The sequence below is a fragment of the Cervus elaphus genome, chromosome X (assembly GCF_910594005.1).
Source record: "Cervus elaphus chromosome X, mCerEla1.1, whole genome shotgun sequence".
NCBI lineage: Eukaryota > Metazoa > Chordata > Mammalia > Artiodactyla > Cervidae > Cervus > Cervus elaphus.
Genome location: NC_057848.1, coordinates 127,817,104 through 127,829,615, shown reverse-complemented (window position 1 = coordinate 127,829,615; position 12,512 = coordinate 127,817,104). Strand labels below are relative to the sequence as shown.

General features: G+C 40.6%; 1 long non-coding RNA gene across 2 annotated transcripts in view; it reads left to right on the top strand.

Annotated features, from left to right (window-relative positions):
• LOC122689758 overlaps positions 1-7,280 on the top strand; it is a 28,602-nt gene extending 21,322 nt beyond the window's left edge. The window contains exon 3 of one of the 2 annotated variants that reach the window (XR_006339914.1): positions 6,878-7,280. This is a non-coding gene — a long non-coding RNA (uncharacterized LOC122689758). Of the gene's footprint in view, positions 1-6,662; positions 6,712-6,877 lie in introns of those variants that run through there. The other variant, XR_006339915.1, reaches the window with a different exon arrangement.
• Positions 7,281-12,512: the final 5,232 nt, after the last annotated feature.

Below are 12,512 nucleotides of genomic sequence, written 5' to 3'. Positions count from 1 at the left end.
TCCCCTATTGCAAGTTGCATTGTTTCGAGGAGTCTTCTTTCCCGACCGGGGACTCGGACTATGGGCAGAACATTTTCCATGTATAGTATTGGGCTTCCCTGGTAGCTCAGCTGGTAAAGAATCTGCCTGCAATGCAGGAGACCCTTGTTCGATTCCTGAGTCAGGAAGATCCCCTGGAGAAGAGATAGGCTACCCAGTCCGGTATTTTTGCTCTTTCTTGGTGGCTAGGTGGTAAAGAATCTGCCTGCAGTGTGGGAGACCCTGGTTCGATCCATGAGTTGGGAAGATCTCCTGGAGGAGGGCATGGCAACCCACTTTAGTATTCTTGCCTGGAGAATCCCCATAGACAGATGTGCCTGGCGGGCTACAGTCCATGAGGTCGCAAAGAGTCAGACATAACTGAGTGAGTAGGCAAAGCACAGCACATGGATAATATTATGTCATCAGCAAACAGTGAGTTTTACTTCTTTTCCAAACTGGATTTCTTATATATTTTTTCTTCTCTGATTGCTGTGAATAAGACTTCCAAAACTACATTGAATAGTGGTGGTGAGAATGGGCAGCCTTGTCTTGTTTCTGTTCTTAGGAAATGCTTGCATTTTTTCCTCATTGAGAATAATGTTTTCTGTGTGTTTGTCATTAATTGCCTTTATTATGTTGATTTATGCTCTTTTTATGCTTACTTTTTGAAGTTTTTATCATAATGGGTGTTGAATTTTTCAGAAACCTTCTCTGCATCTATTGAGATGCTCATATGGTTTTGTCTTTCAATTTGTTAATATGGTGTATCACATTGATTGATTTGCATATACTGAAGAATCCTTGCATCCTTCAGATAAAGCCTACTTGATCATGATAAATGATCATTTTTGTGTGCTGTTGAATTCTGTTTGCTAGGATTTCATTGAGCATTTTTGCATCTATGTTCATCAGAGTTATTGGCCTTTAATTTTACTTTCTTTTTGTGTCATCTTTGTGTGGTTGTGGTTTCAGGGTGATGGTGGCCTTGTGGAATGAGTTTTGGAGTTTTCCTTCCTCTGCTGTGTGAAGTTGCTTCAGTTGTGTCTGACTCTTTGCACCCCCATGAACTGTAGCCCACCAGACTCCTCTGTCCATGGATTTCCCAGGCAAGAATGATGGAGTGGGTTGCCATTTCATTCTCCAGATAATATTCCCAACCCAGGGATCAAACCCATGTCTCTTGTGTCTTCTGCATTGGCAGGAGGGTTATTTTCCATTGTTTCTACCTGGGAAGCCCCGCCTCCTTCATAGCTCTTGACATTAAACACCCAAGGTAGGGAAATGCTGGAGGGGGCCACATTTAATTCCAGAATTTGTGAAGATAACAATGGAATATATTGAGAATTATTGAACTCATACATTTGAATAAGAACAAAATAAATGTTTACTATCCATTAACCTACAGTGCGTGGGGTCACAAAGAGTCAGAAACAACTGAGCAAATAGAACTTTCACTTTCAAACTATGTTAATATAGAAAACAACCATAAAATGTCTGTATCAACTTCCAAGTGCCAATAACTCAAGAATTAGTATAAACCCTTAGTTTCTCTTTTGATCCTATCTAAATTTACTTTACTTCTCCTGGTTCTGTTGATCTCTACCCTGGAATTGGTTGTCTTATTCAATTCAATTCAGTCGCTGTCTTGTCCGACTCGTTGTGACCCCATGAAACGCAGCACGCCAGGCCTCCCTGTCCATAATGAACTCCCAGGGTTCACACAAACTCATGTCCACTGAGAAGGTGAGTCATCCAACCATCTCATCCTCTGTCGTCCCCTTCTCCTCCTGCCCTCAATCTTTCCCAGCATCAGGGTCTTTTCAAATGAGTCAGCTCTTTGCATCAGGTAGCCAAAGTATTGGAGTTTCAGCTTCAAAATCAGTCCCTCCAATGAACACCGAGGACTGATCTCCTTTAGGATGGACTGGTCGGATCTCCTTGCAGTCCAGGGGACTCTCAAGAGTGTTCTCCAACACCACAGTTCAAAAGCATCAATTTCTCAATGCTCAGCTTTCTTTATAGTCCAACTCTCACATCCATACATGACTACTGGAAAAACCATAGCCATGACTAGACGTACCTTTGTTGACAAAGTAATATCTCTACTTTTTAATATGCTGTCTAGCTTGGTCATAACTTTCCTTCAAAGGAGTAGTGAAAGTGAAATTGAATTTGCTCAGTCTTGTCTGCCCCTTTGTGACCCCATGAATTCTATCCTACCAGGCTTCTCCATCCATGTGATTTTCCAGGCAAGAGTACTGGAGTCGGTTGCCATTTCCTTCTCCAGGGGATGTTCCCCACCCAGGGATCAAGACCAGGTCTCCCCCATTCTAGGCAGACACTTTTACCATCTGAGCCACCTGGGAAGGAGCATGCATGGAGAGTAGATGCTGAACGACAGGATTCTAGATGGAGGTGAAAATATCCACAGACGAAGTCAGTGTAGGGTGTGCTGAGTCTAAGGTGTCTGAGGGCAGGTAGAAAGAAAGGGGTGAATTGATCTGAGAAGGAAAGTTGGAAGCACCCAGGTTTTTATGCGAGATTCTTCCACTTCACGGCCACAGCAAACTCAATCCCGCAAGGTTCCTACAAGGAGTAAGCGTCGTTTAATTTCATGGCTGCAATTACCATATGCAGCGATTTTGGAGCCCTAAAAAATAAAGCCAGCCACTGTTTCCAATGCTTCCCCATCTATTTGCCATGAAGTAATGGGACCGGATGCCATAATCTTAGTATTCTGAATGTTGAGTTTAGGCCAACTTTTTCACTCTCCTCTTTCAGTTTCATCAAGAGGCTCTTTAGTTCTTCTTCACTTTCTGCCATAAGGGCGGTATCATCTGCATATCTGAGGTTATTGATATTTCTCCCAGCAATCTTGATTCCAGGTTGTGCTTCCAGCCCAGCATTTCTCATGATGTACTCTGCATATAAGTTAAATAAGCAGGGTGACAATATACAGCCTCGACGCACCCTTTTTCCTATTTGGAACCAGTTAGTTGTTCTGTGTCCGGTTCTAACTGTTCTTCCTGACCTGCATACAGGTTTCGCAAGAGGCAGGTCAGGTGATCTGGTATTCCCATCTCTTTCAGAGTTTTCCACAGTGTATTGTGAGTCACACAGTTAAGGCCTTTGGCATAGTCAATAAAGCAGAAATAGAAGTTTTTCTGGAACTCTGTTACTTTTTTATGATCCAACGGATGTTTGCAACTTGATATCTGGTTCCTCTGTCTTTTCTAAAACCAGTTTGAACATCTGGAAGTTTATGGTTCACATATTGCTGAAGCCTGGCTTGGAGAATTTTGAGCATTACTTTATTAGCATGTGAGATGAGTGCAATTGGGTGGTAGTTTGAGCATTCTTTGCCATTGCCTTCCTTTCGGATTTGAATGAAAACTGACCTTTTCCAGTCCTGTGGCCACTGCTGAGTTTTCTAAATTTGCTGGCATATTGAGTGCAGCACCTTCACAGCATCATCTTTCAGGATTTGAAATAGCTCAACTGGAATTCCATCGCCTCCACTAGCTTTGTTCATAATGATGCTTCCTAAGGCCACTTGAATTCCCATTCCAGGATGTCTGGCTCTAGGTGAGTGATCACACCATCGTGATTATCTGGGTCATGAAGATCTTTTTTGTACAGTTCTTCTGTGTATTTGTGCCACCTCTTCTTAATATCTTCTGCTTGTGTTAGGTCCCTACCATTTCTGCCTTTATCGAGCCCATCTTTGCATGAAATGTTCCCTTGGTATCTCAAATTTTCTTGAAGAGATCTCTAGTCTTTCCCATTCTATTGTTTCCTCTTTTTCTTTGCATGGATCACCGAGGAAGGCATTTTTATCTCTCCTTGCTATTCTTTGGATCTCTGCATTCAAATGGGATTATCTTTCCTTTTCTCCTTTGATTTTCACTTCTCTTCTTTTCACAGCTACTTGTAAGGCCTCCACAGACAGCCATTTTCCTTTTTTCATTTCTTTTTCTTGGGGATGTCTTGATGTGTGTCTTCTGTACAATGTCACGAACCTCCGTCCATAGTTCATCAGGTACTCTGTCTGTCAGATCTAGTCCCTTAAATCTATTTCTCACTTCCAGTGTATAATCATAAGGGATTTGATTTAGGTCATACCTGAATGGTATAGTTGTTTTCCACACTTTTTTTGATATAAGTCTGAATTTGGCAATAAGGAATTAATGATCTGAGCCACAGTCAGCTCCCATTCTTGTTTTTGCTGACTGTATAGAGCTTCTATATCTTTGGCTGCAAAGAATATAATCAATCTGATTTTGGTGTTGATCATCTAGTGATGTTCATGTGTAGTTTCTTTTCTTGTGTTGTTGGAAGAGGGTGTTTGCTATGACTAGTACATTCTCTTGGCAAAACTCTATTAGCCTTTGCCCTGCTTCATTCTGTATTCCAAGGCCAAATTTGCCTGTTATTTTAGGTGTTTCTTGACTTCCTACTTTTGCATTCCATTCCCCTATAATGAAAGGACATCTTTTTTGGTTGTTAGTTCTGAAAGGTCTTGTAGGTCTTCATAGAACCATTCAACTCCAGCTTCTTTAGCATTACTGGTCAGGGTATAGACTTAGATTACTGTGGTATTGAAAGGTTTGCCTTGGAAAGGAACAGAGATCATTCTGTCATTTTTGAGATTGCATCCAAGTACTGCATTTCAGACTCTTTTGTTGACCATGATGGCTACTCCATTTCTTCTAAGGGATTCCTGCCCACAGTAGTAGATATAATGGTCCTCTGAGTTAAATTCCCCCATTCCAGTCCATCTTAGTTCATTGATTCCTAGAATGTTGACATTCACTCTTGCCATCTCCTGTTTTACCACTTCAAATTTGCCTTGATTCATGGACCTAACATTCCAGGTTTCTATGCAATATTATTCTTTACAGCATCACACCCTGCTTCTATCACCAGTCACATCCACAACTGGGTGTTGTTTTCTCTTTGGCTCCATCCTTTCATTCTTTCTGGAGTTATTTCTCCACTGCTCTCCAGTAGCATGTTGGGCACCTAGCGACCTTGGGAGTTCATCTTTTAGTGTCCTACCTTTTTGCCTTTTCATACTGTTCATGGGGTTCTCAAGGCAAGAATAGTGAAGTGGTCTGCCATTCCCTTCTCCAGTGGACCACATTCTGTTAGTCCTCTCCACCATGACCCGTGCATCTTGGGTGGCCCCACATGGCATGGCTTAGTTTTGTTGAGTTAGACAAGGCTGTGGTCCATGTGATCAGATTGGCTAGTTGTCTGTGATTGTGGTTTCAGTCTGTCTGCCTTCTGATGCCCTCTCTCAGTGCCTACCATCTTACTTGGGTTTCTCTTACCTTGGACGTGGGGTATCTCTTCATGGCTGCTCCAGCAAAACACAGGTGCTGCTCCTTACCTTGGACGTGGGGTAGCTCCTCTCGGTTGCTGCTCCTGACCTTGCTGTCTTATTATTTCACTTCAGTTCAGTTCAGTCATTCAGTCATGTCCAACTCTTTGTGACCCCGTGGACTGCAGCATGCCAGGTCTCCCTGTCCATTGGCAAATCCTGGAGTTTACTCAAATGGATACAATGGACACATTGTATTGCCAACGGATGTTGGCAATTTGATCTCTGGTTCCTCTGTCTTTTCTAAATCCAGCATGTACATCTGGAAGTTCTTGGTTCATGTACTGTTAAAGATCAGCTTAAAAGATTTTGAGCATTACCTTGCTAGCATGTGAAAATGAACACAATTGTACAGCAGTTTGAATATTTTTTGGCATTTCCCTTGAAAGGTTGTTGCTGAACCATGAAAAGACTCTGGGATTCTTGGCCTCTGGAGGAGAAGATTCAATCCAGGGCCAGAAACGAGGTTGATCCCTCAGAGCTTTTGTGTAATAAAGTTTTATTCAAGTATAAAGGAGATAGAGAAAGCTTCTGAGATAGACATCAGAAGGGGGCAGAAAGAGTACCCCCCTGCTAGTCTTTAGCTGGATGTTATATAGTCACTAGCAGTCTGCTAATGAAAGGTATGTCTTAAAACTCAGTATGGCACCAGGGCCCTCATCCGTAAGATGTATTTTGGGATAATCTTGGCACCAGATGAATCATCCTGGGCCATAAAACAATTGACTTGAATCTTGTAGAAGGGCAGATTACCATACAAATAGTTTCATTTACATAGATTAGGGGAACAATGTCTGGGTATAACATAATGGTTTGTTAAGTAGGTTCTGAGCCATTAGGTGGAACCGACTTGAAGACAGAGTCTGGGGTAAATGCATAGTACATTAACATAGCTTAAGACAGACATTTCCATAAGAAAAATGCGTTGGTTAACTCAAGGTTTGAGAATAGTTAACTTCAGGTGAAACCAGGTGTCATTAAGGCAACAGTATTTTAAGAGAAATCTTTTTAAATTTGTATAGAGAAGGGGAAAAAAATATCACTAGTTTGTTTCCTCCTGCCACTTAAAAGAGATAAAAATGTCTGACACTTGCAGCCTATTTCCTCCCTATGGAGACCCCTGGCCTTCCTGCCTGTTACCCTCTCACCCTTCTTCAGGATTAGAATGAAAAATGACCTTTTCCTGTCCTGGCCATTGCTGAATTTTACAAATTCACTGGCATATTGAGTGCAGCATTTTAACAGCACCATCTTTTAGGATTTGAAATAACTCAGCTGGACAGCTGGAATTCCACCACATCCACTAGCTTTGTTCATAGTCATGCTTCTTAAGGCCCACTTGACTTCACACTCCAGGATGTCTGGCTTTTGGTGAGTGAACATACCATCATGATTATCTGGGTCATTAAGGCCTTTTTTATTCTGCTCTTTGTATTCTTGCCACTTCTTCTTAATCTCTTCTGCTTCTTTTAGGTCCTTGCCATTTCTGTTGAAGAAGGAATTCATAGGGCCTGGAATCCATCTTAGGCATGTTCATGCTGATCATGCTCAGCCACCTCTCCAATGGACTCTGAACTCTGTGTTTAGTGTCTATGGAAATGACAACAGAAGGATAAGACCCCCTCTGGACAGGGGGATCTTGAAGATCTTATCCAGGTTACTCATCGCCTAAGAGAACACATACACTAATCACCCCTTCTTCCAGACATGAATTAGCCATAAAGTTTTCTGTACCTGTCAGAGTGTAACCTCATGCTTATTGATTATTGGCTAATTGTTTAACTGTCTGAGCACATGGCACATGAGTGATGGGGTTACTGGGATTGTATTTACCCTTCCTTAGTTTATGTAAGTCTCAAGGAATTTGGGGTGGTGGGTTCGGACATGTACACATGGGGTATAAAAGATTTTCACAAATGCTGGTCGGGGTCGTTGGCTAAGAGGAGACTCTGCCTTGGGTCTGCCGGTGTAATAAACTGCACTCCACTATCTGCATTGTCCTTCTGAGTGAGTTTGTTTCCTGGAATGCGTGTCTACAACACTGTCCTTTATTTTCCTGGGCTCCAAAATCACTGTGGACTGTGACTACAGTCAGGAAATTTAAAGACTCTTGCTCCTTGGAAGAAAAGCTATGACAAACCTAGACTACATATTGAAAACCAGATACATCACTTTGTCAATAAAGGTCTGTATAGTCAAAGCTATGGTTTTTCTGGCAGTCGTGTACAGATGTGAGATTTGGACCATAAGGAAAGCTGAGCACTGAAGAATTGATGCTTTTGAATTATGGTGCTGGAAAAGACTCTTTAGAAGCTCTCGGACAGCAAGGAAATCAAATCAGTCAATCCTAAAGGAAATCAACCCTGAATATTTTTTGAAAGGACTGATGCTGAAGTTCCAATACTTTGGCCACCTGATGCAAAGAGCCAACTCATTGGAAAAGACCCTGATGCTGGGAAAGATTGAGAGCAAGAGGAGAAGGGGGTGACAGAGGACCAGATCATTGGATGACATCACCAACTCAATGGACATGAGTTAAGCAAACTCTGGGAAATAGTGAAGGACAGGGAAGCCTGGCATGCTGCTGTCCATGTAGTCAGGAAGAGTCAGATATGACATAGTGATTGAATAACAATGAAGCAGTGAAAGTATTCTCACAGGATTCAGTTTATGGCCTTGTTCTGACAATCATAAACTGAATCTGTGAGAATACTTTCACTGCTTCATTGTTGTTCAGTCACTATGCGGTGTCTGACTCTTCATGACTGCATGGACAGCATCATGTCAGGCTTCCCTGTCCTTCACTAGGTGATACATGTATACCTATGGCTGATTCATGTTGCGGTTTGGCAGAAAACAACAAAATTCTGTAAAGCAATCATCCTTCAGTTAAAAAAAAAAAAAAAAAAGTGATACCCCTACAGATCAGCAACACAAATTGAGATCTAAAAATGGGCATCAAGGGCCTGCATATTCTATGGTGGCTAAAGAATTCCCTGTTGGGTCAGTAACTGGGGCTAGTGTGAATCAGATGCAGGGGATAAAATACGCCATTTTTGAGAGGCAAGAGATAAAATATGCCATCTTTGAAAGGCCTGTAAGTGGTGGCCCTGCGGTACACTCCAGTATAGGTGGCACTAGAGCTATAGAAGCCATATAGTTCACTAGATTAATTGCAATCTTTCAGTCTCCTCCTTTTTTAAATTTATTTTTTAATTGGAGAAAAATTGCTTTATAGTGTTGTGTTTATTTCTGCCATACAACAAGAAAAATCAGTCCTGTATTTTTTAAATAATAAGTGCTCATGTAAAGATATATCTGGTCGCCAGTTACAGAAGTTAACTCAAGTAAAGAGAGGTTATTGTAATGAGAGAGTAGAGAATCTTGTGGAACCCAACTGTGGAAACTCAAGTGTGGCCCATTCTCTGAAAATATCTGCTCAAAAATTCTACTTCCTCTTGCAAATCAGCTTCCTATTATTTATCAGAGCTGATCATCAATTTTTCATAACTGATAGTAGCTATTCAAAAGTGAAAGTTTCAGTCCTTCAGTCTACATGACTGACTGTACCAGGTAGACATGATTTTAGCAGCAATAAGCAAGAAATCTGGGCTTCTCTAGTAGTTCAGGCAGTAAAGAATCTGCCTGCAATGCAGAAGACCTAGGTTCACTCCCTATGTTGGGAAGATTCCCTGGAGAAGGGAATGGCTACCCACTCCAGTATTCTCACCTGGAGAATTCCATGGACATAGGAGCCTGGTAGGCTATAGTCCATTGGGTCTCTAGGAATCAGATACAACTGAGTGACTCACACACATACAAATAGGAAATCCAACTATAGTGATTTAAACAAATGATTTTTTTTCATCTAACAAATGTAGATGTAGGGATTTATTAGAGCCAAAATTTCAGTGATCTTCCTCACATGTTTGCAGGATAGCTGTGGCTTGAGTGCCAGCCATCTTAGCCATAATCATGGCTAGAAAAGTGGGAAAAAGGAAGAAGAAAGTGCTATTTTTGCCTCTCTTCATCAGGAAAGCAAAGCACCCCCAAAAATGCTTATCAAAGTTGTCCTTACATTTTATTGGCCAGAACTAAGTCTTATACCCACCCCTAGCTATGAAAGAGACTTGGAAAGTGAGCCAGGCACATTATTGCACTGAATAAAATCTCAGTTCTGCTAGCAAAGAAGAGTATGAAAATGGATACTATATAGCAGCTAAATCTCTGCTACTATGTCCTGCTAGCTCAGCTCCCTGAAGTATGCAACCAAATCTCTGTTCGGCCTAATCTAAACCATTGTACAAGCCAGGGAAATAAGGAAACATAGTGAGAATGGCCAGTTTGTTCCGGCTGTGGCTAGGGATTAAAGAGGGAATATAGAAGGGTCTATGTAGTAGGTAGACTTCTAAGAGGACCCTCAATGATCCCTGCCTCCTGGTATCCAGTTTCTTGTGTACTCCCCTCCTTTTGAGGGGCTTGTCCAAGTAAGTAAATTTGCTTCTGAAGAATGGAATATGGTCAGAATCATGAAATGTATTTTTCAGTATTAGATTATAGAAGATTGTCACTTATATCCTGCTAGCAGGCACTATTGACTTCTTAGATTGCAGCTTTGATGAAACATGCTGTCATGCTGAAAAAGCTCATGTAGCAAGTAACTGAGAGCAATATCTGGGTAACACAAGGAAATAGGGCACCCCCACTTCAGTCCAACCTTGAGATGGCTACAGCCTAGCTAAAACTTTGATAATTGCCTGTGAGAAACCCTGAAGTGGTAGGCCCAGTTAAGCGGTGCCTGGATTCCTGACCTACGGAAACTGTGAGATAATACATGTGAGCTGTTTCAAGTTGCTAGATTTGGAAGGCAATTTGTATAGCAAAAAAAAAAAAAATACAGGAAGGAAATGATGGACATCTCTAGAATATCAAGTTTTCTGCCATGGAATACCAACTAATGATTCAAATATTTTCTCATCTACTTTCCCTTCCCCAGCTGTGGTATTCAACCAAGAGTTACATGACCATCTATTAGAGATTTTGTGGGAAGGATTCAGACATCATATGAGTAGTTGTACCAGATCAGTGCTTTCTGACTCTTTTTTACATTTATGGTATATTGGGTATAAACAAGAATGTGGTCAAAGGTTACTAGTTAATCAATCATCTTGAGGGTAAAAGTGGTTAAGTATCTCTGCATACCTGTCATTCATTTGTGGCACACCCCTGTGCTTTTATCCACTAATTTAAAAGCTCAAGATTATATGACTTAAGGTTTTCACAATAGTTTAATTCTCTGGAACAATAGTTTCCATGGTATGATCCCCGAGGATCACATAACCTGAAAACAGAATGCAAACTCTTAGTCTCACTCTAAATCTGCTTAATCGGGAACTCTGGGGTTGAGGCCTAGCAATCCATGTTTCACCAAACTCTCCAGACAAAACTTGAGTTTAAATCTTTACACTTGAACTTTCTGACTATATATTGGAACTCAGTTACATCATCCATAAATTTGGCCAAATAAGGCATTACCAAGGATTAAATGATGTAATATTTATAACGTGCCTGGTATAGTGATCAACACATAATAGGCATTCAATGAATGTTAATTCTATTCTTCTGGACAAAAATAAACTGAATTTATTTTAGAGAGCATTTATGAACATATCTGGCAGTTTATAAATTGCATAAAAGGATAAAGAAGAAAAAATCACCCATAATTTCACTTTGTAAAGATTTTCAGTCAACATTACAGTGCATATCACTCCAGTGTTAATTATACACCCAGTTATACTTACAATAAATGAACTATAGTTTCTAATTGTGAGTGATGACTATATACTGCCATCCCTTGATTGTCTGCTAGACTCTTTGTGGATCATTGATGGCAAATTAAAATTCCAAACCAGTTTCCTTCTGCCACATAGCATGTGCATGTGTTACCTTTCCTTGCCATCAATTAATATTGTTTGAAATTCATTTTCATACTGGCTTAAGAGAAACAAGCTGCCAAGAAATCAAGGCGTGTATTATAGACCACACTAGGAATGGGACTCATATTGCCAAAAACTTTATCCCTCTCCATGAAGGCAGAGCTCTGAAAATGTATCTTTTAGCGCCTACTATGTTCACGGCCACTTATTTAATGAAAAGGTGAATCAAACACACTCATCATAGAGATTCCAATTTACTAAAGGAGTAAGATAATTATATTGAGAATTACAATATAGGGCAGGTCAATTCAATTTAATTCAGTAAGAATTTAGAGACTATATACTATGTATCAGGCATCTGGCTAAATCCTAGGACACAATGATGAATAAAATGTTATTTCAATCCTCAAGGAGTTCACTACTTAATGGAGACAAGGAATATATACAACACAGATGTTGGCTGGGCCTGCTTTATTTTGCAGAGATTTTGGAAAAATTGTTTTTTGCCTCTGTTGTTCCATGATATATGAACTCCTGATTCTCCCCATGATTTCTGTGATCACCTGTGTGGGGTTTACATGTTCTTGCTTTCCTCAGGCTCTGGCCTATAGCAACTGTATCTACACATGCTGTCTGTGTTTTACTCAAATACAATTTACACACAGAGCTCAACCCTTCATTAGTTTTCACAAGAAACCCATCAACAAAAATCCTTTCATGAGTTCTAGACTTCATTAAAAATTTGGAGGTAACAGGGAAAGCTCAGAACACAGAACATGTGGCTTTCAGCCATCTTCTTTTTCCTCTTCTCATATCATCTTGTATCCCTCTCCCTCCCAGACTGCTCCCTTAGTTCCAAACACTTCCTCCTCTATTATGCAGAGCACATCTGTCCCTCTGGCTTTTCCTTACTAGCTTGCCAACCCCAACCCATAAAAGATATGCAGCTAAACAAAGAGCCTGATTTACAATATTGTGTTAGTTTCAGGTGTACAGCAAAGTGAATCTGTTTTATAAAGACATATATCCACTCTTTTTTAGATTCTTTTTTCCACATGGGCCATTACAGAGTGTTGAGTAGACTTCCTTTTGTTATACAGTAGGTCCTTATTAGTATTTATTTTATATATAGTAGTGTGAACACATCAATCTCAATCTCCGATTTATCCCTC